We start from the raw sequence: 26373 nt of genomic DNA, 5'->3' as shown, positions 1-26373 counted from the left end.
AATCATGGGAATGCTGATGGGCTGTCCCGTCAAGCAGAACCAACAGTGTAGGTGCAGGCAGGATGATCTGGGAAGATCATCTGCCTTGCACCAAGTTAACGGCGGAGGTGTGGAGATATATTGAGGTGCTGATGATATTAAGGATAACAGGAACATATTTCCTTCATTTTTTGACTGTAACATATGGGATTGTCTGTTAGCCAGTCTTCCTGGAATTCCGTATAAAGTGTAAATTACCTATCATTGTCTGCTTCTAATGAGGAAACCCTTAATTAGACAGTTGCTGTGAAGCCTATACAGGTGGTCAGACCAAGTTGTCTGAATAATGCCTCAGATGTGTATTGGGCTTGGGAGTAATTGGTCACCTGGCCAGAGTAAACTGAAGTCTGTCTAATGTAATTCTGTATGTAGATGTCCATTACCTCTGCCCCATTGTCCAGCAGGGGAAACTGTGTCTACTGCTAATTACCTGCCAATTGAGGAAGAATAGGCTGGTCGGCATGGCTTTTGAGTCTGGTGTCAGCCATTGGGGACAAGGCAAGCCTGCTAGAGTCTTGGGGGCAGGGGGAAGCTGACACCTGAATGTTTGAAATGTATTTGACAGCCTACTGGAAATTATTGAAGAGGTGAAGTCCTTTTGATACCATTTTCTACCTGTGGAAATTGAATTATTGGTGGAGTTGAAAAGCCTCATTTAACAATCTCTTGATGTAAAGACATTGTAACCTGGGGAAATTGGGCTAAGGAAGTCTTTTGTTGGGTGTGTGGACTATAGTGGATGTTGGATCTCTGGAAATCCAATTATGACTGAGGATGTAATTAAATCCAGCTTCCCCCCCCGTCCACACAGGCTTACAGCCTCGAGGCGAATATTTCATTATAAAAACCAGGGGACAGCTACCTCAAATCAGTTCTCTTCTGACGGTAGTGGCAGCCGGTCTCCTGGCCCAAGCTAGTGAACTCCTGGTCTAGCCAGACTGTGTCCGTCCACACCAAAGTCCACGATTCTTCTATCGGGATCCCTTTATTTTGGTAAGCAAAATCGCTTTGTGTGTTATCTTTGTAACTTTATCTTGTAACTATTTTTACTTTGTTTTTTGTAATTTTTCTGTATATATTAAGTTCTGCACTGTTCTATGTTTTTCTGGAATATTAAATTATTATTTAATAAGCTTGACTTCTGCCGTACTAAACTAACACTCATAGCCTAGAAGAGACTGAAGTGTAACCGTGTATAAGTTTCATGCCTAATTGTACGCTTGAGCAACACTACCGTATGAAATTGTAATTGCATTGTGTGTGGGGGCGTTTGTCATACGTTGGCCTAAGCGCGCAGCTGACCCAACGTACGAACAACGCCAGTGCGAGTAGCGACAGCAGAGTGGCTAACAGTATCGTTCGGAACGACTGTTAGTGGGTCTTTGCTTCACGACAGTGTAAGATTGCAACTGTGTGTGTGTGTGGGTGCGTGGCGTTCCCGTATTTGGCCTAAGCGCAAAGCTGACCCAAATACGAAAACGCGGAGTGCGCGCTGAGGACTCGACAGCAGAGTGGAAGTGTCTAGCGAACAGCTAGTGGTGGCAGTGAGAAGTGTTTGAGGGGTTCCAGCCTTGTTTGTAGCTTAAATAAGGCTGTTCCCCGCTTAATCTGGTCAAACCCGCAGTCGGGAACCGTATACGCAGGCGTGCCGCGGGCCGGTTCCTGACAGACTCCACGTCCATCGTGGCCAGTATGGTTCCCTCAGGTACTGGGCCGATGGCTGTCAGTTTGTTCAGGAGGTGGGTGGTATCCTGTAAGTAGCTGGGTCTTTTACAGACAAGAGGTTTCAAGATGTTTTCCAGCCACCCTGAGATGTTCTCTGTAAGAGTTCCGCTCCCTGAGATTATGGGCCTGCCTGGGTTTCCCTCTTTGTAGTTAGCCAATAAATGGTATCATCCTGATTTAAAACTTCTTGCTTTTACTGATGGCTAACACGGTACAATACCCTACTGCTACTATTATTTAAACCTTGGAATCCATGGCTCTGCTTTTGGTCTGGTTTTGAGTTGTGTATTATTGTCTGCACTAGCACTTTACTGCAAATTGCACTTTATAATATCACTAAAAATGACTGACCCTGGCCCCTTACAATTTTGATGACTATTAATTGCTTTTAAGCTTTTGTTTGTTTATTTATCCCCCCCCACCCCGATAAATAGCGCCAGGCTAGCGACAATCCTGGGTTGCGGCGTAGCTTCTGATTGGAGGAAGCTAGCGGCGGGGGGAACCACGCTATGGAGGAGGCGGGGGAGGCGATGCGGGGAAAACTGATTGACAAGCTGCCAGGTAAACATCAGGCTAGCGACAAGCAGATGCAATTGATAACAAACGATTGTTAAATAGAAGTCACACACATATCAAAAGACTGTGCACTTTTTTTCCTAAAGGAGCTACTATAGTGGAAGTTGCCATATGGGTAACTATTTGATAGCACACGCTTATGCGCGCACTCACACATGGGCAGTACGGAGCCGCCCATCTTCGGAAGCACTTGGTTACATGACTGCTTCCGAAAGCCGCCCGAGGCAGAAATTAAACAGGGTGACGGTGCTGAACCAAGGGATAGAAGAGAGGACAGGGAAGGCTCTATTGCAGGGGTCTCAAACTCGCGGCCCTCGATACAATATTTTGTGGCCCTCGCAGGCAAAAGCTTCCTTGTAGTTCGCTTCAGTGCTCCCAAGTAATCCGCATCCCCGCCGCTAAACGAGGGCTGCAGAGCCCCCAAATCGCCCAGGGGACAATCCGCTGGCATTTACTGGAAGGGGCAGAGCTTTCAGCTTCATCTCTGCCCCTCCTGACGTCAATCACCGCACGGATCGCCACCTCTCCCCGCCCCTCTCTGTGAAGGAAGAGTGAGAGGGGCGGGCAGAGGTGGCGATGCGCCGCGATTGTGAAATTCCTTATGCGGCCCAGCCTCATCCTGACTTTGCCTCCTGCGGCCCCCAGGTAAATTGAGTTTGAGACCCCTTGTCTATTGGATGCAGAGCCTTCCCTGTCCATATGTAAGTATCTAACCTTTTTTTTTCTGGGGGGGAAGAGAGGAAGGTTTTTTTTTTTTTACACACACTTTAAGTTTCTTCTTCAGGCATGATGACACAGAACTGGATCAGAACTGTATAAAAGTAATGTAACATAGAGAGAATCCAGAATTACCTAAACCACTTTTGTTGTTATATCTTTGGATTCTCTCCATGACTAAAGGCCGTACACACTGTTGACTGCTGTTGCCTGTCGGGATTGGCACCAGATCTCTCGGTGACATCGCTGGGCCAACATTGACAGACGCGAAGTCAGCTGTATAGCTGACAATGTGCTCTGTTGCTATGTAGGTGGGCGGAGGGAGAACAAAGTGGTGCATACGTGACATTATCGGCCACCTCAAACGACTTTGATCATGCGTGTGATGAGCCTTAGCATCAGACCACATACAACTGGCAATAAAGGCATCAAAAAAATCAACAGGCTCATGAAAAAACAGATCACAAAGCAGCAAGGTGACATAGTGGTTAGGTTAGCGCTCTCACCTTGCAGCGCTGAGTCTCCGGTTCGAATCACAGCCAAGGTACTATCTGCATGGAATTTGTGGCTGTGTGGGTTTCCTCCAGTTAACTCCCACATCCCAAAAACATGCAGATAAGTTAATTGGCTTCCTAAAAATTGACCATAGACTACAATACATACACTACACAATACAGATAGACTATAGCAGGGATTAGATTGTGAGCTCCTCTGAGGGACATTTAGGGACAAGACTATATATTCTGTGCAGCGATGCGAAAGATGTTGGCTATATACAAATACCAAATTATAATAATGATCATAAACAATTGTATGATCTGTAAAATATCCCATGTCTGTAAGCTATGCCCTACAGACATGGAATAAAATAAGTAGTGCCATCATGGGCGATCCCAAGACTTTATCCTTGTGTGTGTACTTACACCAATCTAGCTGAAAGTGATGTCAAATATTTTTCCTACTAGATCAGCTGGAGTTGGAGGTTTTGTGTCACATTCCAGGACGCATTAAGAACAATGCCAAATGCAGTGTGTACACACCATTAACCCCAGAGACTTAATACCATGTCTAAGAGAGATGGAGACTTCTCCTATATTGTATGACAAGTGAAACATGAAAAGCAAGCGGGTTTTGGCAAAGGCCTGTGGTTGCTTTATTATCCAACAGACAAAACATGAGATTTTTTTCCCCTTTTCTTATACAAGTTTGGCTAGAGCACGTTTTTTCAAGGCTGTTATGGACAATCTCGATTTATATAATAAAAAACAGACAGGAAAGTATGCGCCTTGGCGTAAAATATCAGCTGCAAGCCAGAAAAGACACATAGATTGTGCCTGTTTTCATATATCATAAAACAATGGAGCATGTGAAAAACAGACACAAACTAGGCCTGAGGACCCCCTTGGACAGCATACAAGGTTGGCTTTCACAATATCTGTCTGCCAATCACTGTGTTCCTGGCATTTCAAAAATAAATAACAACGATGTCCCATTTTTTTAAGCCAAGAAGGACTGTTTATGAGTTTAATTTTATTAAACAAAAAGCTAATTGAATTCTCAACACAAATTAAAAATTGTCTAAACTATTGGAAAAATGTACACAAAAATGAGTGTTAGTTTATGACTATGCATCCATTAAAATAGTAGGGCTGCAAGCCTAGCTGCGGGCCATGAGGTTCCTTCAGGTATTTAATATGTGATTCCCAGTCCCCGAGGGTGTTAGGCCCCAGGCAATTGTCAGAGAAAAAAATTATAAAAATGACTACAACCTCAAATAAATACTGTATTCACCAGTCCAGCCCCCTTCAGTGACTTATTAACCACTTGAGGACCGCGGGCTTTACCCCCCTTAAGGACCAGACCCTTTTTTTCCATTCAGACCACTGCAGCTTTCATGGTTTATTGCTCGCTCATACAACCTACCACCTAAATGAATTTTGGCTCATTTTCTTGTCACTAATAAAGCTTTCTTCTGGTGCTATTTGATTGCTGCTGCGATTTTTACTTTTTATTATATTTATCAAAAAAGATATGAATTTAGTCAAAAAAAATGATTTTTTTTGACTTTCTGTGCTGACATTTTTCAAATAAAGTAAAATTTCTGTACACATGCAGCACGAAAAATGTGGACAAACATGTTTTAAATAAAAAAAAAAAACCCATTCAGCCTATATTGATTGGTTTGGGTAAAAGTTATAGCGTTTACAAACTATGGTGCAAAAAGTGAATTTTCCCATTTTGAAGCATCTATGACTTTTCTGACCACCTGTCATGTTTCATGAGGGGCTAGAATTCCAGGATAGTATAAATACCCCCCAAATGACCCCATTTTGGAAAGAAGACATCCCAAAGTATTCACTGAGAGGCATGGTGAGTTCATAGAAGATTTTATTTTTTGTCACAAGTTAGCGGAAAATGACACTTTGTGACAAAAAAGAAAAAAAAAGTTTCCATTTCTGCTAACTTGCGACAAAAAAAAAAAAAATGAAATCTGCCACGGACTCACTATGCTCCTCTCTGAATACCTTGAAGTGTCTACTTTCCAAAATGGGGTAATTTGTGGGGTGTGTTTACTGTCCTGGCATTTTGGGGGGTGCCTAATTGTAAGCACCCCTGTAAAGCCTAAAGGTGCTCATTGGACTTTGGGCCCCTTAGCGCAGTTAGGCTGCAAAAAAGTGCCACACATGTGGTATTGCCGTACGAAGTAGTATAATGTGTTTTGGGGTGTATTTTTACACATACCCATGCTGGGTGGGAGAAATATCTCTGTAAGTGACAATTGTTTGATTTTTTTTTACACACAATTGTCCATTTACAGAGATATTTCTCCCACTCAGCATGGGTATGTGTAAAAATACACCCCAAAACACATTATACTACTTCTCCTGAGTACGGCGATACCACATGTGTGGCACTTTTTTGTACCCTAACTGCGCTAAGGGGCCCAAAGTCCAATGAGTACCTTTAGTATTTCACAGGTCATTTTTGTTTCAAGACTACTCCTCACGGTTTAGGGCCCCTAAAATGCCAGGACAGAATAGAAACCCCACTAATGACCCCATTTTAGAAAGAAGACACCCCAAGGTATTCCGTTAGGAGTATGGTGAGTTCATAGAAGATTTTATTTTTTGTTACAAGTTAGCGGAAATTGATTTTAATTGTTTTTTTTAATGTCTACTGTCACTGGAGCCCTCGTGGCTGACCGCACTTAGCCTTCTAAACGGTGCCAGCGCACAGATCGTGCGAACTCTGGTCGCAGTCAATGCGCAGGAACCGTTAAGAATTAGCCGCAGACAACTCAGAAGGAAGCCTGTGAGACACGGGTGATTACCACTTCACCCACTGGTTCAGAGTAAACTGCCACCACCGCGGTTATCATGGGACCGTGGGGCCCACTAACTGACTGACTAATCCTGCGGATAAAACGGTTAAACACACGATATTCTGTCTAGCCAACAACAAACAAACAGTAGCGTATCTTCAGAGACCCAGGATCATTTCTGTGTGTGCTGATAAGCAGGGTAGCGAAACAGTGAATGACTTGGAGGAAGTCTTTTATTCACAGCAATATAAATAATTAATATATACAGACAATTATTAAAATCAACAATTATTAAAACAGTAATAGCCAGTATGAAAAATAAAAGAAGGGAGAAAAATACTTAGTTCCTGGAAAGATGTCCTTATTGTGGGAAGAATCATAAAGTTCTTGGTTTCAAAGTCCAGAGTTCAGACCAGGTGGATGCCAGCATATCCTCGAGCTGGCATCGGATGAGTGCAAGATGTTTCAGTGTGGAGGACACTGAGTTTGGGTCCTCAGCCATTCTTATGCCCCTGCTTCAGTAGGAGGGAGTGAGGGCGGGGAGCCATACACCCCCTTCAAAGATGAGATGAGCCCTCCCCTTGTACTGGGGCTAGAAATCATATCTACCCATATATGGGCTCTATCTCACAGAACCGTACAGGTCAGGGCAGATTTATTAACATTTTCAGGTCTGTCTCGATTTACCCAGCGCCCTGATACCAGACATGAGGGGTGGGACCCCTGTGGTATCATCAGGGCATTTTCAAACTGCCTAACTGGCAGTCCTTACCTCAGAATGTTCTGAAACTTCCTCAGAACCAGCACCGGGGCTCATGCTACACTTCCCCCACGTTTGGCGAAGCTGCCATCTCAGGAACCCCAGAAATATGACAGATCTGGGAAGTTATGGATTATGCCATGAGACTGGGGTTGTGTTCTAGCTGCTAACAGCTGACTTTCCTTTGATCTTTACTAGGGAGCAAAGTGTCAAGACCTCCCGTGGATTCGTAGCCTGCTTGGCTGCACCTAGGCATCCTTTGGTTAATTAACATCTCCATGAGATCAGCTAAGTGTCACCTGGTTCCCAGAACCAAAAGGGAAATTGTGCCTTCCACAGGGAATATGTCCAAGCTAATTAACACCTTCCCCCCAGGCTGTCACTTCAGCTAAGACAGATCCCCCAGCTGTTCCTGGGCATAGGGATACTACACGTCAAATCTTGGTTCTATTGATCTGAGGCGCAATCGATGCAGGAATCGAGTGCGATCGTTCTTTTCTTCACGGGCGGTTCCAGGACGCGCCTGCGTCCCCGCAACCGTCCGTGACAGCCCTCCCCCTTGTCTGCGGCTCAGCCACTCATCCGCAAGATGTGTGGCGGCGCCGCTAACCTGGCTGACGGGCCTCGAGTTGCCGGTACGGCGGGAAAACCTCTTGGAGCCTGTGGCTCGGTTCCCCTGGACCGGTCGCGGTCTGCTACCCTCAGGGTTGACCCAACATGGACCGTTCTAGACAGGGCGTTTGCGCCACTGCAGTCGGACGTGGTGTCTGCCGTGACTGCTGACAACGGGCAGTGGGTTGGTTAGGTCAACAGCCAGCCCACGCCGGGTTCCCCTGCTAAGTGGCTGTGGACCTAAGGGAACCCCGCGGGAATCCCTGGACCTTCCCAGCTCCTGACAGACGGCACATGCCCTGCAGTAGTTTGCTACATCCCTGTTCATCCGGGGCCAATAAAACTGGTTCCGAATACCGGCGAGTGTCTTGCGGACACCCGAGTGCCCTGTCAGAGGATTACCATGTGTGGATTTCAGCACATGTCCCCTGAACGCACTCGGGACCACAAGCCACTTGGTATTCGCGTGGGATCTACCTGTAGGGGGCTGTACAGACTTACTGTACAGTCTCCCACCTTCCCAGTACACCTTGAAAGCGGCCCCGTCTGCGAGGGGCTCAGCGGCTTGCTGCCTGAGCACCTCCAGGCTTGGGTCACTTTGTAGTGCGGCTGAGAATACGGCGCTGTCAGTTTCAGCCAATTGGCTCATGTCACACGAGGCCAGCGGCTGAAAGGTCTCATCCCTGCGGTCAGAGGAGGGGGAGGAGGCCGGAACCCCCTCCACCTGTTCTGAGCTCGGGTTCTGAGTAGTGCAGCTGCGCGGTACTGCTAGCACAGGTACACTGTCAGAATGGCACAGACGGACATTACTCAAATCATCATTGCATGCAGTAATGACATTGACAGGTATAGACATTTTTTCATTACAGACAGGTTGTACAGTAAACTCAGGTACAGTTACAGCATCATCACAACAGACAGTCTGTACATCAAACTCAGGTGCCTTTGAAGCAGGCACTATTGAACCTGGTACCCTTGAACTGGGCACATTCAACCCACCTCCCCCTGGTGCTCCCCCAAGTGTATAAAGTACCTGGTGGTGGGTGGAGAGTCCGTCTCCTTCCGTGAGCGACAAGGCGGTCGTGGCAGGTTCATAGTAGGACACAAACTTGCCCAAATCAGTCCCCAGCAACACAGGGACTGGTAGATCCTTCATAACCCCAACAACCCTTTCTTGGATTCCTCCCACTCCCCAATCCAGCTTCACTGTCGCGTGGGCTATGTGAAAAAGGGTGCCCTCTACTCCAGTAAGGGCAAGGGATCGGCTGGAGCTGATGCTCTCCTTTGGCACAAGATGTGAGTGAACTAATGTGATGTCAGCTCCGGTGTCTCGAAATCCGGTGACAACTTTGCCGTTCACTCTAACAAGTTGCTGCTGGTCGGTTCGGTCGCGGATTTCCTTTCCGCGGGCAAACAGGACAAAATCTGATGATCCAGGCTGTGGTTCGCTGGCGGGCTGCCTCTGCTGTGGGTGAGGTGCAGGTGATGCAGATGATCCAGGTGCTGGTGGTGTCTGTCTCCGCTCCGGACAGTCGAATTTCCTGTGTCCGGGCTGGCGGCAGTAGTGACAGGTGACCTCTCCAGGCGCTGCAGGCCTGGGTGCAGCAGCTGCGCTGGCTGGCCTCTGTGGCGGACGGCTCACAGGGGCAGGAGGGTCTGCCGAGGTATTGGGCTGACCTCCTCTCCAACTGGATGGGACAGTTCTGCGGGTATCAGCCACCCGGGTAGTTGCAAAAGTCTCAGCAAGGTCTGCAGCGACAGTTGCTGAAGCCGGCCTGCGTTCTAGCACAAACTGGCGTACATCAGCAGGGCAAATGTTCAGAAATTGTTCCAGGACTATCAAGTCCTCCAGGACATCATAAGACCCTTTGGTGAGGCCTAGTGTCCACTGGCGGAGTGTGGTGAGCAAGCTGCTGGCCACATCTCGGTACGAATCAGAAGGCTTTTTCTGCCAGGCCCTGAACTTTTTCCGATAGGCTTCTGGCGTCAGCTGGTACTTAGTAATGATAGCGTCTTTTATAGCAGCATAATCATTATCCTTCTCCGCAGGCAATTCTGCGAAGGCATCAAGCGCTTTGTAGCGCAGCAAAGGTGTCAGATGTCTGGCCCACTGGTCTTGGGACAGACGATACTGACGGCATGCTTTTTCAAAAGACCGCAAAAACAAGTGAATGTCAGTGTCTTTTCAATATTAGCAAATTTAAATTTTGCACTTACGGGTGCTGCAGCTCCTTCAGCAGGGAGGCTGGGCGGTGAACTCCGGCTGGCCTGTTGAACTTTTGCCATGTTTAGCTCATGCTGTCGTTGGAGCTCCCGTTCCGTAGCAGCCGCTTGCCGCTCCCGTTCCTCCCGCATGTACTGCAGGTACTTGTCCAGGTCAGTGTCCATCAGCTTTTGTAATGCCTGCTGCATTAGCGGATCAGTACAAACGGACAGTCCAGTACTGGCCAGTTCCGGGCGAGTACTGTCAGAAACTCTGGGATTGGGGTCCACACTGACATTCTCCGGCGTAACTGTTGATGCAGGGCCCTCAGGATGCACAACCTCTGTACGGTCAGGAGTCTCAGTCTCTGGTTCCCCTCGATGGTCAGATGGGCTGGTATCCACTTCAGCGGACACTCCCGGCTCCCGCAGTTGCTGGGTATCCCATTGAAACAATTCCGTTACCAGGTCCTGTTGTTTCTTGCGGCCGACATCAATGCCTCTCTCTTGGCAAAGATTTTGCAGGTCCGCCAGGCCCATTTTCTTGTAGTTCCCGGACATTTCCATGCTAAATAAAATAAAACTTTTGGGGAGGGGTACTGGCTACACAGTCTCTCTGTATATATAAAAAATATATTGCCTTCCAGCTACACCAACGAATTAGTTCGTTGATACTTTCAGCACAACACAGGTCCCAACCGCTGCCTAACACTGTCACTGGAGCCCTCGTGGCTGACCGCACTTAGCCTTCTAAACGGTGCCAGCGCACAGATCGTGCGAACTCTGGTCGCAGTCAATGCGCAGGAACCGTTAAGAATTAGCCGCAGACAACTCAGAAGGAAGCCTGTGAGACACGGGTGATTACCACTTCACCCACTGGTTCAGAGTAAACTGCCACCACCGCGGTTATCATGGGACCGTGGGGCCCACTAACTGACTGACTAATCCTGCGGATAAAACGGTTAAACACACGATATTCTGTCTAGCCAACAACAAACAAACAGTAGCGTATCTTCAGAGACCCGGGATCATTTCTGTGTGTGCTGATAAGCAGGGTAGCGAAACAGTGAATGACTTGGAGGAAGTCTTTTATTCACAGCAATATAAATAATTAATATATACAGACAATTATTAAAATCAACAATTATTAAAACAGTAATAGCCAGTATGAAAAATAAAAGAAGGGAGAAAAATACTTAGTTCCTGGAAAGATGTCCTTATTGTGGGAAGAATCATAAAGTTCTTGGTTTCAAAGTCCAGAGTTCAGACCAGGTGGATGCCAGCATATCCTCGAGCTGGCATCGGATGAGTGCAAGATGTTTCAGTGTGGAGGACACTGAGTTTGGGTCCTCAGCCATTCTTATGCCCCTGCTTCAGTAGGAGGGAGTGAGGGCGGGGAGCCATACACCCCCTTCAAAGATGAGATGAGCCCTCCCCTTGTACTGGGGCTAGAAATCATATCTACCCATATATGGGCTCTATCTCACAGAACCGTACAGGTCAGGGCAGATTTATTAACATTTTCAGGTCTGTCTCGATTTACCCAGCGCCCTGATACCAGACATGAGGGGTGGGACCCCTGTGGTATCATCAGGGCATTTTCAAACTGCCTAACTGGCAGTCCTTACCTCAGAATGTTCTGAAACTTCCTCAGAACCAGCACCGGGGCTCATGCTACACTTCCCCCACGTTTGGCGAAGCTGCCATCTCAGGAACCCCAGAAATATGACAGATCTGGGAAGTTATGGATTATGCCATGAGACTGGGGTTGTGTTCTAGCTGCTAACAGCTGACTTTCCTTTGATCTTTACTAGGGAGCAAAGTGTCAAGACCTCCCGTGGATTCGTAGCCTGCTTGGCTGCACCTAGGCATCCTTTGGTTAATTAACATCTCCATGAGATCAGCTAAGTGTCACCTGGTTCCCAGAACCAAAAGGGAAATTGTGCCTTCCACAGGGAATATGTCCAAGCTAATTAACACCTTCCCCCCAGGCTGTCACTTCAGCTAAGACAGATCCCCCAGCTGTTCCTAGGCATAGGGATACTACACGTCAAATCTTGGTTCTATTGATCTGAGGCGCAATCGATGCAGGAATCGAGTGCGATCGTTCTTTTCTTCACGGGCGGTTCCAGGACGCGCCTGCGTCCCCGCAACCGTCCGTGACAGCCCTCCCCCTTGTCTGCGGCTCAGCCACTCATCCGCAAGATGTGTGGCGGCGCCGCTAACCTGGCTGACGGGCCTCGAGTTGCCGGTACGGCGGGAAAACCTCTTGGAGCCTGTGGCTCGGTTCCCCTGGACCGGTCGCGGTCTGCTACCCTCAGGGTTGACCCAACATGGACCGTTCTAGACAGGGCGTTTGCGCCACTGCAGTCGGACGTGGTGTCTGCCGTGACTGCTGACAACGGGCAGTGGGTTGGTTAGGTCAACAGCCAGCCCACGCCGGGTTCCCCTGCTAAGTGGCTGTGGACCTAAGGGAACCCCGCGGGAATCCCTGGACCTTCCCAGCTCCTGACAGACGGCACATGCCCTGCAGTAGTTTGCTACATCCCTGTTCATCCGGGGCCAATAAAACTGGTTCCGAATACCGGCGAGTGTCTTGCGGACACCCGAGTGCCCTGTCAGAGGATTACCATGTGTGGATTTCAGCACATGTCCCCTGAACGCACTCGGGACCACAAGCCACTTGGTATTCGCGTGGGATCTACCTGTAGGGGGCTGTACAGACTTACTGTACAGTCTCCCACCTTCCCAGTACACCTTGAAAGCGGCCCCGTCTGCGAGGGGCTCAGCGGCTTGCTGCCTGAGCACCTCCAGGCTTGGGTCACTTTGTAGTGCGGCTGAGAATACGGCGCTGTCAGTTTCAGCCAATTGGCTCATGTCACACGAGGCCAGCGGCTGAAAGGTCTCATCCCTGCGGTCAGAGGAGGGGGAGGAGGCCGGAACCCCCTCCACCTGTTCTGAGCTCGGGTTCTGAGTAGTGCAGCTGCGCGGTACTGCTAGCACAGGTACACTGTCAGAATGGCACAGACGGACATTACTCAAATCATCATTGCATGCAGTAATGACATTGACAGGTATAGACATTTTTTCATTACAGACAGGTTGTACAGTAAACTCAGGTACAGTTACAGCATCATCACAACAGACAGTCTGTACATCAAACTCAGGTGCCTTTGAAGCAGGCACTATTGAACCTGGTACCCTTGAACTGGGCACATTCAACCCACCTCCCCCTGGTGCTCCCCCAAGTGTATAAAGTACCTGGTGGTGGGTGGAGAGTCCGTCTCCTTCCGTGAGCGACAAGGCGGTCGTGGCAGGTTCATAGTAGGACACAAGCTTGCCCAAATCAGTCCCCAGCAACACAGGGACTGGTAGATCCTTCATAACCCCAACAACCCTTTCTTGGATTCCTCCCACTCCCCAATCCAGCTTCACTGTCGCGTGGGCTATGTGAAAAAGGGTGCCCTCTACTCCAGTAAGGGCAAGGGATCGGCTGGAGCTGATGCTCTCCTTTGGCACAAGATGTGAGTGAACTATCGTGATGTCAGCTCCGGTGTCTCGAAATCCGGTGACAACTTTGCCGTTCACTCTAACAAGTTGCTGCTGGTCGGTTCGGTCGCGGATTTCCTTTCCGCGGGCAAACAGGACAAAATCTGATGATCCAGGCTGTGGTTCGCTGGCGGGCTGCCTCTGCTGTGGGTGAGGTGCAGGTGATGCAGATGATCCAGGTGCTGGTGGTGTCTGTCTCCGCTCCGGACAGTCGAATTTCCTGTGTCCGGGCTGGCGGCAGTAGTGACAGGTGACCTCTCCAGGCGCTGCAGGCCTGGGTGCAGCAGCTGCGCTGGGTGGCCTCTGTGGCGGACGGCTCACAGGGGCAGGAGGGTCTGCCGAGGTATTGGGCTGACCTCCTCTCCAACTGGATGGGACAGTTCTGCGGGTATCAGCCACCCGGGTAGTTGCAAAAGTCTCAGCAAGGTCTGCAGCGACAGTTGCTGAAGCCGGCCTGCGTTCTAGCACAAACTGGCGTACATCAGCAGGGCAAATGTTCAGAAATTGTTCCAGGACTATCAAGTCCTCCAGGACATCATAAGACCCTTTGGTGAGGCCTAGTGTCCACTGGCGGAGTGTGGTGAGCAAGCTGCTGGCCACATCTCGGTACGAATCAGAAGGCTTTTTCTGCCAGGCCCTGAACTTTTTCCGATAGGCTTCTGGCGTCAGCTGGTACTTAGTAATGATAGCGTCTTTTATAGCAGCATAATCATTATCCTTCTCCGCAGGCAATTCTGCGAAGGCATCAAGCGCTTTGTAGCGCAGCAAAGGTGTCAGATGTCTGGCCCACTGGTCTTGGGACAGACGATACTGACGGCATGCTTTTTCAAAAGACCGCAAAAACAAGTGAATGTCAGTGTCTTTTCAATATTAGCAAATTTAAATTTTGCACTTACGGGTGCTGCAGCTCCTTCAGCAGGGAGGCTGGGCGGTGAACTCCGGCTGGCCTGTTGAACTTTTGCCATGTTTAGCTCATGCTGTCGTTGGAGCTCCCGTTCCGTAGCAGCCGCTTGCCGCTCCCGTTCCTCCCGCATGTACTGCAGGTACTTGTCCAGGTCAGTGTCCATCAGCTTTTGTAATGCCTGCTGCATTAGCGGATCAGTACAAACGGACAGTCCAGTACTGGCCAGTTCCGGGCGAGTACTGTCAGAAACTCTGGGATTGGGGTCCACACTGACATTCTCCGGCGTAACTGTTGATGCAGGGCCCTCAGGATGCACAACCTCTGTACGGTCAGGAGTCTCAGTCTCTGGTTCCCCTCGATGGTCAGATGGGCTGGTATCCACTTCAGCGGACACTCCCGGCTCCCGCAGTTGCTGGGTATCCCATTGAAACAATTCCGTTACCAGGTCCTGTTGTTTCTTGCGGCCGACATCAATGCCTCTCTCTTGGCAAAGATTTTGCAGGTCCGCCAGGCCCATTTTCTTGTAGTTCCCGGACATTTCCATGCTAAATAAAATAAAACTTTTGGGGAGGGGTACTGGCTACACAGTCTCTCTGTATATATAAAAAATATATTGCCTTCCAGCTACACCAACAAATTAGTTCGTTGATACTTTCAGCACAACACAGGTCCCAACCGCTGCCTAACACTGTCACTGGAGCCCTCGTGGCTGACCGCACTTAGCCTTCTAAACGGTGCCAGCGCACAGATCGTGCGAACTCTGGTCGCAGTCAATGCGCAGGAACCGTTAAGAATTAGCCGCAGACAACTCAGAAGGAAGCCTGTGAGACACGGGTGATTACCACTTCACCCACTGGTTCAGAGTAAACTGCCACCACCGCGGTTATCATGGGACCGTGGGGCCCACTAACTGACTGACTAATCCTGCGGATAAAACGGTTAAACACACGATATTCTGTCTAGCCAACAACAAACAAACAGTAGCGTATCTTCAGAGACCCGGGATCATTTCTGTGTGTGCTGATAAGCAGGGTAGCGAAACAGTGAATGACTTGGAGGAAGTCTTTTATTCACAGCAATATAAATAATTAATATATACAGACAATTATTAAAATCAACAATTATTAAAACAGTAATAGCCAGTATGAAAAATAAAAGAAGGGAGAAAAATACTTAGTTCCTGGAAAGATGTCCTTATTGTGGGAAGAATCATAAAGTTCTTGGTTTCAAAGTCCAGAGTTCAGACCAGGTGGATGCCAGCATATCCTCGAGCTGGCATCGGATGAGTGCAAGATGTTTCAGTGTGGAGGACACTGAGTTTGGGTCCTCAGCCATTCTTATGCCCCTGCTTCAGTAGGAGGGAGTGAGGGCGGGGAGCCATACACCCCCTTCAAAGATGAGATGAGCCCTCCCCTTGTACTGGGGCTAGAAATCATATCTACCCATATATGGGCTCTATCTCACAGAACCGTACAGGTCAGGGCAGATTTATTAACATTTTCAGGTCTGTCTCGATTTACCCAGCGCCCTGATACCAGACATGAGGGGTGGGACCCCTGTGGTATCATCAGGGCATTTTCAAACTGCCTAACTGGCAGTCCTTACCTCAGAATGTTCTGAAACTTCCTCAGAACCAGCACCGGGGCTCATGCTACACTTCCCCCACGTTTGGCGAAGCTGCCATCTCAGGAACCCCAGAAATATGACAGATCTGGGAAGTTATGGATTATGCCATGAGACTGGGGTTGTGTTCTAGCTGCTAACAGCTGACTTTCCTTTGATCTTTACTAGGGAGCAAAGTGTCAAGACCTCCCGTGGATTCGTAGCCTGCTTGGCTGCACCTAGGCATCCTTTGGTTAATTAACATCTCCATGAGATCAGCTAAGTGTCACCTGGTTCCCAGAACCAAAAGGGAAATTGTGCCTTCCACAGGGAATATGTCCAAGCTAATTAACACCTTCCCCCCAGGCTGTCACTTCAGCTAAGACAGATCCCCCAGCTGTTCCTAGGCATAGGGATACTACACGTCAAATCTTGGTTCTATTGATCTGAGGCGCAATCGATGCAGGAATCGAGTGCGATCGTTCTTTTCTTCACGGGCGGTTCCAGGACGCGCCTGCGTCCCCGCAACCGTCCGTGACAGCCCTCCCCCTTGTCTGCGGCTCAGCCACTCATCCGCAAGATGTGTGGCGGCGCCGCTAACCTGGCTGACGGGCCTCGAGTTGCCGGTACGGCGGGAAAACCTCTTGGAGCCTGTGGCTCGGTTCCCCTGGACCGGTCGCGGTCTGCTACCCTCAGGGTTGACCCAACATGGACCGTTCTAGACAGGGCGTTTGCGCCACTGCAGTCGGACGTGGTGTCTGCCGTGACTGCTGACAACGGGCAGTGGGTTGGTTAGGTCAACAGCCAGCCCACGCCGGGTTCCCCTGCTAAGTGGCTGTGGACCTAAGGGAACCCCGCGGGAATCCCTGGACCTTCCCAGCTCCTGACAGACGGCACATGCCCTGCAGTAGTTTGCTACATCCCTGTTCATCCGGGGCCAATAAAACTGGTTCCGAATACCGGCGAGTGTCTTGCGGACACCCGAGTGCCCTGTCAGAGGATTACCATGTGTGGATTTCAGCACATGTCCCCTGAACGCACTCGGGACCACAAGCCACTTGGTATTCGCGTGGGGGGTGGGCAGGGGGGGGTCTGAGGGGTGCTGTGGGCGATCAGGGGGCAGGGGGGGTGAAATCAGTGTGCTTGGGTGCAGACTAGGGTGGCTGCAGCCTGCCCTGGTGGTCCCTCGGACACTGGGACCACCAGGGCAGGAGGCAGCCTGTATAATAGGCTTTGTATACATTACAAAGCCTATTATACGATTGATCAGCGGAATTCTGTATTCCTCCACCCGCCGGCGCTGCTAAGTGGCCGGCGAGCTGGAGGCCGAATCCCCAGCCATCGATCCCCGGCGGAGGATCGCGTCACGGATGACGCGATCGCTCCGCCCATGCCCGTACAAGGACCGCCGCCAATTGTACATGCGGCGGTCCTTGCGGGATCCACTTTCCGGGGCCCCTGTGCAGTGAGCGGTCGGTAAGTGGTTAAAGCAGAGTACCCCAACCCTGTCCTCAAGGCCCACCAACAGTACATGTTTTGCAGAAAACCACAAACATTCACAGGTGAGGTAATTAGTGTCTCAGCAGAGCTGATTAACTACCTGTGTGGATTTCCACAAAGCATGCACTGTTGGTGGGCCTTGAGGACAGGGTTGGGGAACACTATATTAAAGGACCACTATCGTAAAAAATGTTAAAAAGTAAAATACATACACATAAAATGTATGTTTCTGCCAGAGCAAAAACACTATAAATTACTTTGTTTTACCTATTTTGCTGTCCCTTAGGGCTCTTTCACATTAGGGCAGACTTTCTGCGTTAACGCAAACGGAAGCCGTTTGCGTTAACCAAGGTAAGATGAAAGTCCATAGACTTTCATTTTACCTTTCACACTCGACGCTGCGTTTCGATGCGTTGCGGTTCCGACGCACCCGGGCGCAGTTTTTCCTCCAACGCACCCGCGAGCCGGCGTTTTCCGTCGGGTTTAATTACCAGCTACCGCCGCTTTGCGTCACACCGCAGCTACCCGACGACACGCCGCAGGCAGACAACGCGTGCAGGAGAACGGCTCCTGTTCGCGTTGTCTGATGTGAAAGAGCCCTTACAGTATGTAGTAAAAAGCTGAGAGATCTGACAGGTTTTGGACTAGTCTATCTCCTTATGGGAGATTCAAAGTATAGCCTTTATTCTTTACAAAAGCACTCCCTGCAAAAGATCTATACAAAGATTTCAGCCAGCCACCCTTCTCGTTTTCACAGTAAGTGCTTTTGTAAATAAGGAAACAACTGAGAATCCCATATGCAGATATGGGCTAATCGAAAACTGGTCAGATTTTCAGTACCTACGGTAAGTGACAGCCACATAAAAAAGTAATTAATAGTATATTTCACTCTGGGGAGAGATGTGTGTTTGTATGTATGTGTTTTAAAATTAATTTCTTTTTTTTTTTTTTGCAATAGTTGACCTTTTTAGCCTCTTGAGGTCCACAGGCTTACACCCCCCTAGTGACCAGGCTATTTTTTACAATTCAGGCCACTGCAGCTTTAGAAGCTCGCTGCAGGGCCATACTACTAAGCACACAAAGGAATCTTGTCCCCTTTTCTTGCCACCAACAGAGCTTTCTGTTGGTGGCATCTGATTGCTGCTGCGACAGTGTTTTTTTTTTTTAAATTAATGTATATGTCTTTTTTGTTTAGATAAGAAAAAAAATCACAATTTTATTTAAATGTATGCCTCCCCCCCCCCCCCCCTGACATCCAATCATAGTCAGCCTATAAGAGGGATCTGTTTCCATGACTCTCCTGGGAACAGCTCAGAGACAGAGCTGTCCCTCATACAGCGCTGCAGTAGATTGCAGCGCTGTACATGTAAATACATTTATTTTTTGTTTTATAACAGCCTGCTAGACTGCGATCGTGGCTAGCAGGCTGTTGTAAAACAAAAAATAGCGAGCAAGCGCTTCCCGCAGGTACAGGATACACGTGGCGGCCTTCCGAGTCAGCAAAAATGAAACTAGCTGGCGGCGGGGGACCAGAGGATCCGTCAGTGACTTTGAGGGGGCTGGTAGAAGCCCCAGGTAAGTGAAACTCATTTTTTTTACATGGGTTTAGGATCCCTTTAAGGGGAAATAACCCAGGGTAGGAAAGCAATTAACCTCCCTGGCCATATGATTATTTCTGGATTTTAGGGTCCAAAAGTGGTGCAATTTTTTGCACGCTTTCTGACCCCAAAACCAGGTCTGCAGCAGCCCAGCACTTGGACTCATCTAATTGGGGTCTAGTGCTGCAGTTCTCCCTCCGTCCTCTGTGCGGCGCTGTAGCCCTGTAGTGATATTGCCATCTGTCGTCATGACGACAAACAGCGATCTCACCATAGGGATGCAGAGCTTCTAAGGACAGGAAGGAGAATCACTGCCAGTGTCTGGATCCCAGGTGGGGTGAGATGAAACACCCGCTGTGCATAGCACTCTGCTTAGTCCTCCTGCCGGCTAGCACGAGTCAGGCTCAGGGTTACCTCTCTGAGCTGTGTTTTTTCCGCCCGAGCCTGAATCTGGGTTACTGCCAGGGAGGTTAATCAATTATCCAGCCATGCAGGATGGGTGGCCAGTGCGATACGTCAGCCAGTCAGAGAGTGAAGTCAGTCAACATTGGTGGGGGGTGGCTTTGTTAAGGGGGTAGAAAACCTTACCTCCTCGCAAAGCACCCTTTACAATGTTGAGGACCTTGGTGATCTTCTCCATGCCTGTGACACCCCAAGTAGGAAGTAAAGGTAGTAGAGATTTTGTATGAAGTTAACCTTTTGGGGGCCGACGATAGTAAATTCTACGTCACATTTGTGGCTGTTCTAGCCTGATGCAGCATAGGCTTTATGCAACCTGCCGTTTCCGCTCCCGATGCGATGGTGCGCACCCAAGAGGGGAGATTAAGCTGTCATATGACAGCTGACATCTCCCCTCAGTGATCAGCAGCCATCGTGTATGGCTGCTGATCATGTGATCACTACGATTGCTGGCGGATCATAGTGATCCCTGTTACTGATGGGGGGAAGAAGAGGATTCACTCACCTTCTTGCCGTTCCCCCAGCGATCGGCGCTCCCCTCCGCTCTGGCCGGCATGTTCTCTCGCTCTGACGTCAGTGCCAGCCGTCATCAAGCCACGACCTGGAACTGAGCGGCAGTGCGAGCGGGGATGCCGGCGAGAGCGGAGGGGGCAACTGTGGCTCATCGCTGGAGCCTGGGAGGTGAGTAAATGCTTCTGCATACAGGGGGGACACCTGGCCACACAGAGGACACACAGCCCAGCTAGACACAGAGGGGATCCCGCTGCCTGACCCCCCCCCCCCAAATGCGCACCCCCGCATGCAAATTCACCTGGTCCTGAAGGGGGGTTAGTCGCCAAATGGTTAGGTTCAAGGGCACAAATAACCAATGTTTTGCATCTAAAGGCCTCTTTGTCAATGCATAACAACCAAGGTGTTTAATCCATAGAATAAAAAAAAAATACAGAAACAAAAAGTATTAAGTATGACTACCCAGCCAAATTGTGTCAGGATTAGAGACTAAAGGTAGCCATACATTAGCAATTTGACTGTACGATCGACTATTCAATGTGATCATTTTATGGAATCGAGAGAGAATAGCGTGTGTCCCAGTATGCTCAATCGATGAAAAGTGGCCGACTAGCTTAGTCGATCGAGCAGGATGCAAGATATGTCGATTGCACAGAAATTTTAAGCAATTTTTACACTCAGAACATAAAGGCACAACATCGGTCACATCGATTAGCGAAGGTGAATCGTATTGAATATCGCTTGTAGCATGTGAGCCACTAGACAATCGACTTTTGATCAACCGTACTGAAGTCAATCGCCCAATAAAGTCGATTGGTTTGTCGATTGAATCAGAATCGCTAGATGTATGACTACATCTGAAAGTCTGTAGCACACCAAAAAACAAACCATGCGCAATGTGCATCAGAATGGTCCGAAGGCTGCACGGTAAATGGAGATGAATCCTCAGGGTAGGAACACACTAGGCAGAATTGCATATGCGTTTTCCACTCTGTGCTATGGAAATCGCATGCGATTCTGCGGAAGTTGAATATGTATGGGTACCTTTGTCACTAGCAGCAGGCGACAGCAGACAGGTAAAGTATTGTAATGCATGCGCATTGGGGGGATATTTACATTTGGAGGGGCAGCGACAGAGGCAAATCCCAAAAAAATCTGAAATTGATCAGGGATTGGCCTGAGGTGGGTATGGGCAGCCAACAAATGTCTCTGTGATCAGATTCGAGACATCTAGAAATGTGTGGGCACCTTTACACATCAACAATATTAGTAAATAACCTTGTTAGTGGCAGAACCGATGCCAAACCTCCCAAATTGTTGAGATAAGAACATGACCATGCCACACCTCCAGCCACGCCTCTAGCCCTTTCTAACACAATGAATTCATGAAGAAAATAATGAAACATCACTGTTCATACCAATCCTTTCCTCTCTATTATCACTGCTTTTCCATTATATCAACATTAGAAAGTAACACACCAGTTTAGAAGAAAAGAATAAAATAAAAGAATAAGCAGATATTAGTACAGAAATGTATCATCTGTACATCAGTCCTGAAAATGGAAAAGTGAGGAAGAAGGTGGGGCAGAGGATTTTGATTCTCAGAGAGAGACTGTCCTTCTCAGGGGCGTCTCTAGCCATTTTGTCACTCCAGGCGAGAAAACCTGTGCCACCCCCCCCCCCCCCCCCTGTGTGGTGCCCATTGATGAAAATAATCGTATCGCAGCAATGTCGCACCGTACAATAATCGTAACGCAGCAATGTCTCACCATAAGATAAAAGTAATGCGACAATCTTTCACCAGAAAATAATCATAATGCTGCAATGTTTCACCAGAAAATAACCATAACGCAGAAATGATTCACCATTAAATAATTATAACGCAGCAATGATTCACCATAAAATAATCATAATGTGGGCAGCGCGTTCACCAGAAAATAATCCTAATGTGGCCAGCGCTCACCAGGAAATAATCGTAATGTGGCCAGCGTTCTTGGGAAAATAATCATAATGTGGCCAGCATTCACCAGGAAATAATCGTAATGTGGCCAGCGTTCTTGGGAAAATAATCATAATGTGGCCAGCGTTCACCAGGAAATAATCGTAATGTGGCCAGCGTTCACCAGGAAATAATCGTAATGTGTCCAGCATTCACCAGGAAATAATCATAATGTGGCCAGCGTTCACCAGGAAATAATCGTAATGTGGCCAGCGTTCACCAGGAAATAATCATAATGTGGCCAGCGTTCACCAGGAAATAATCATAATGTGGCCAGCGTTCACCAGGAAATAATCGTAATGTGTCCAGCGTTCACCAGGAAATAATCGTAATGTGGCCAGCGTGACTCCTTCCAACTTAAAAAAAGGGATAGTTGGGAGCTGTGGGTGATGCTGCTCTCCTATATAACTAGCTGAAGCACTGCTTACATCATAACTGATGCTGATAGAAGAACATTCTTTCACTGCTGCTTGAAGTGTCATGGGTCTGCTGTAGAGAAAATCAGCTGCTTCACAGTACAATCAGCCTTCTACACCAAATATATACACAGTATATGCTGTATAATCTATATGTGAACTACTATGCCCTCTTCTGTGGGCAGCAACTGCTGTACCTTGGGACTTCACTTCTATAAGAATGAAAGTTGAACCTCTCTTTACCTGAGCAGCTTCTCTTTCTGGTCTATACGTGTCCTTGGATATGAACTACACTTCCCACAATGCAACACGATACAGGAAGTACTACACAAGTGTGTGTATGGAGCCCTCTCTAATAATACACCAAAGGAAATCATAGTGGCTTTTGACTTGTGCAGTGTGGTTGTCTTGATGGGAATTAGGTGATAACAGCAGGAGTATGTCTTGCTTGAATACTTTCGTGTTCTGCTGTGGCAGATCTTTCTCAAACATGTGGTAAGCATTCAAATGTCAAATAGGAATAGATAAGCACCTGGTGGTACTGATTTCTGAACACAGGCTGTTAGAGTACACCTACTGTACTGTATTTGGTTGGCAAAGTGCTGATTTTATGGTAGTTGTACTGACTGAAGACAGGCTTTGAGTGCAACTACTGAACTGTATTTGGCTGGCAAAGTGCTGATTTTGTGGTAGCTGTACTGACTGCAGAAGCTGTACTGGTTTGTGCCTAATTTAATTAGATGTATCATTCTGCAAGCTGAGCTACATCATCACACAAACCTATGCTTCATTACCCATCCTGTTCCTGTCTCTACATAACTTCTCCCGGACCTTAGGGCCTTTTTTCCACTGCGTTTCGTTCAAGATCGGAGCGGTATCACGATTTAACATGCAAATCACAGTACTTTTTTTCCCCCACTAGTGTGAGTTGTTTTTTTTTACAGAATAGCAATCACCAGCTTCCTATTATAATTTCTCTATGCCTCCAAGCGATACCCTCCCCCTCTCCTCTGTCTAACACTAACCTCTCTTCTACCTAACACTAACCTCCCCCCTCTCTGCCTAACACCTACCTCCCACCCTAACTCCCCCCCCTCTCCCCCCTTCACACACACAAACACACTGCCTAAGATTTACCTTCCCCCTTCTCTGCCTAACACTCACCTATTTTGCATATGCGCAAAAAGCTCACTGGAGCAGCATGGAACATTGTCAAAGGGGAGAAGAGATGGGGTGTTGGTTGCCGCAGGATGGGGCGCAGGAGTTTAGAAGGCGGCATAAGGAAGAGGGGGAGGTACTGAGGAAGAGGGGGAGGTGCAGAGGGGACACAGTAAAACAGAAGGGAGCACAGATGGAGAGAGGGCAGTGGAGTACCAATAAGGGATGCAGAGGTTGCGACCGCACTGTGGCCCCTGGGCTAGAGGGTCCCACTAGGGGCCCTCCCTTATCCATCTTATTAGCTTTTTTATAATGTTATGCTGGTAATGGACACCCTTATATGTGCATTGCACAGTAGTACTCCTTAAATAACCCTTTCCTTACTCTGATTACACCTTTCTGACACTGCAGATATTCTTGGTAGGTTTTGAGGCTCAATATCAATAGAGTGCTTGGGGCCCAATGTAAAACTCGCACCAGGGGCCCAAGCTCCCTAATTACACCACTGAGAGGGGGCACAGGTGGAGGGGGGCTGGAGGGGGCACAGGTGGAGGGGGGACAGGTCGGCACAGATGGAGAGGGGACAGGAGGGGGCACAGATGGAGAGGGGATAGGAGGGGGCACGGAAGGACATAAGGAGGCACACGAGGAGGCGCAGAGGGACAAGAATAGGCATGGCTGCACCAGGGGAGAGGTGGAGGTACAGAGGGGACACAGAAAGACAGGAGATGGAGAACAGAATGACATGAAGAAGGACAGGTGGAGGCACATGGGGACAGCAGAAGTCACAGAAAGAAAATTAGGGGCACAGGGGGAGTGGAGGTGGCACAGAGGGAACATATAAAGACAAGAGGAGGCACGGGAGGAAAGACTGGACAGGAGGGGGACACTGGAGGCACAGAGGGACAGTAGTGGCATAGTGGGAGACATGGAAGGCCCAGGGGGGCACTGGTGGCACAGAGGGGGGCACAGCTAGACAGTGAAGTAACGGGCGGCACAGAGGGGAGCACTAGAGGCACACAGGAACGCAGATCAGGCACGGGATGGATGTGGTACAGTACTCCAACATACAAACAAACTCTGTGTAAGAGCAAACTTACAGTCCCTGTCTTGTTCATTAACTAGGGACTACCGTAAAACATATGCAGCACAGGTAACCACCTGCACATTTTCAGATGCTCTGGGCCATAGGCAATTCACTCTTTCTCCTAAGTTTTTAACATCTTAGAAATAAAATACCTTCTAAGCCATGAGCATGCAAGAAAATACCCAGAATAATTTTGACAGTATTTTTTCACCTACTTTTTACAATTCAGCCACGCAGAGACTTCCATCTTGTCATGATGTTTTTTTTGTTCCTGAGAGACAGAACAGAAACAGATAATAAACACACTGTGACATGCAATATCAGTAAGCCTGAAAACACATCTCAACATGCAGTTACAGCCAAAAAACAAATACCAAAGTCATCTAGCTCATCCTTGGATGGATTGTCACGTTCTGGGTCCATAACATCACATCAGCTCTACTCATGTGTCCCTCTTATGTGAATCAGCATAACTTCTAGTATCTGTTTATCATGTTGTATAGACAGGATCTGTCCTCCACTTCCTGGATCAGCTTGAGGATCAGAGACATGCTGTTTGGTATGGTGGCAGGACAGAAAGACGTAGAACATTCAGTCACTGCAAGCTGTGTATAGCTGCTTGGAAGATTATCAAACTGTTGAGATGGTGCCAAAAAATGCTCCAAATCACCTGAACTATATTCACAGAAGGCAAGTAATTTGCTACACTTAATAAGGATGCATGTCACGGTTTTTGAGCGTCCTCAACTTTGCCACCCTCCAGCCATTGCATACTGACACAGTGGAATTAAATGGATTGGTCAACCCTTTCCGATCCTATGTTGGAATATGTCCAACAATGGCATATGCCACCATAGGCTGCCGCTATGCAGGGCTGGTGCAGCCACCAAGGCAAATGGAGCAATTGCCCCAGGCACCTGACCACTGCCAGCCGCCCTAGGTGGTCTCCCCCAACTGCTTTCGAGTCCCTGGGGCCCCTGCACTAAGTGTGGCTGGCTTGCTGCATTGTTATAACTCACCAGTCCCTGCACGCTGCTCCACCTGTGCTCCATATTCAGCCCTGCTTCCTGTCTTTTCTCCATGACCAGGCGCAGGATATTTATGCATAACATGCATCGGCTCATGGAGAAGAGGTAGGCAGTGGGGCTTAAGATGGACCTCAGACTGAGCAGTTTGCTGGCACAGGTGAGTTATAACAATGCAGCCAGCCACACATCGTGCAGGTTCTCAGGAATGCTGGAGCAGTTAGGGGAAGACCATTTGGGGGATGGGGTGGCAGCAGCCGACTCAGGGTCCCAGGGGCTGACTTTTATGGCGGGGTAGAGGACACCTAGGTTACCTGCTTAAACTTGCCCTGCCACTAGGGGAGCTATTGCTGGATAAAATCCAGCAAAGCATCAGTACTTTGATCTTTGTCAGCCCCTGCTGTGCCATGTAATATGTGTGAGTATTTGTGCTCGCCGCTAGGTTTGCCATTTCCAGATCTAGTCCGGCATGGCAGCAGTCTATGTGGATCAACGTGTTTTATCCCCTTCAGTACCATGCTGTGCCCTGTAATACCAGTATTATACTGGTGTGCATGCAATGGGGAGACGCTACAGCACATGACAGTTCCGCAGTCCACCCCAGGTTACCTTC

General features: G+C 48.6%; 1 protein-coding gene across 3 annotated transcripts in view; it reads right to left on the bottom strand.

Annotated features, from left to right (window-relative positions):
• METTL27 (methyltransferase like 27) overlaps positions 1–25161 on the bottom strand; it is an 86607-nt gene extending 61446 nt beyond the window's left edge. The window contains exons 1-2 of one of the 3 annotated variants that reach the window (XM_068265752.1): positions 25110–25161; positions 24951–25006 (exon numbers count right to left, since the gene is read on the bottom strand). The gene's annotated coding sequence lies outside the window, so the exon portion shown is untranslated. Of the gene's footprint in view, positions 1–22687; positions 22706–22733; positions 22792–24950; positions 25007–25109 lie in introns of those variants that run through there. The other 2 variants (XM_068265751.1, XM_068265753.1) reach the window with 2 other exon arrangements.
• Positions 25162–26373: the final 1212 nt, after the last annotated feature.

Source organism: Hyperolius riggenbachi, chromosome 2 (assembly GCF_040937935.1).
Source record: "Hyperolius riggenbachi isolate aHypRig1 chromosome 2, aHypRig1.pri, whole genome shotgun sequence".
NCBI classification, from domain to species: domain Eukaryota; kingdom Metazoa; phylum Chordata; class Amphibia; order Anura; family Hyperoliidae; genus Hyperolius; species Hyperolius riggenbachi.
The sequence above is the reverse complement of the archived record's forward strand: the minus strand, read 5'-3'. Positions and strand labels throughout refer to the sequence as shown.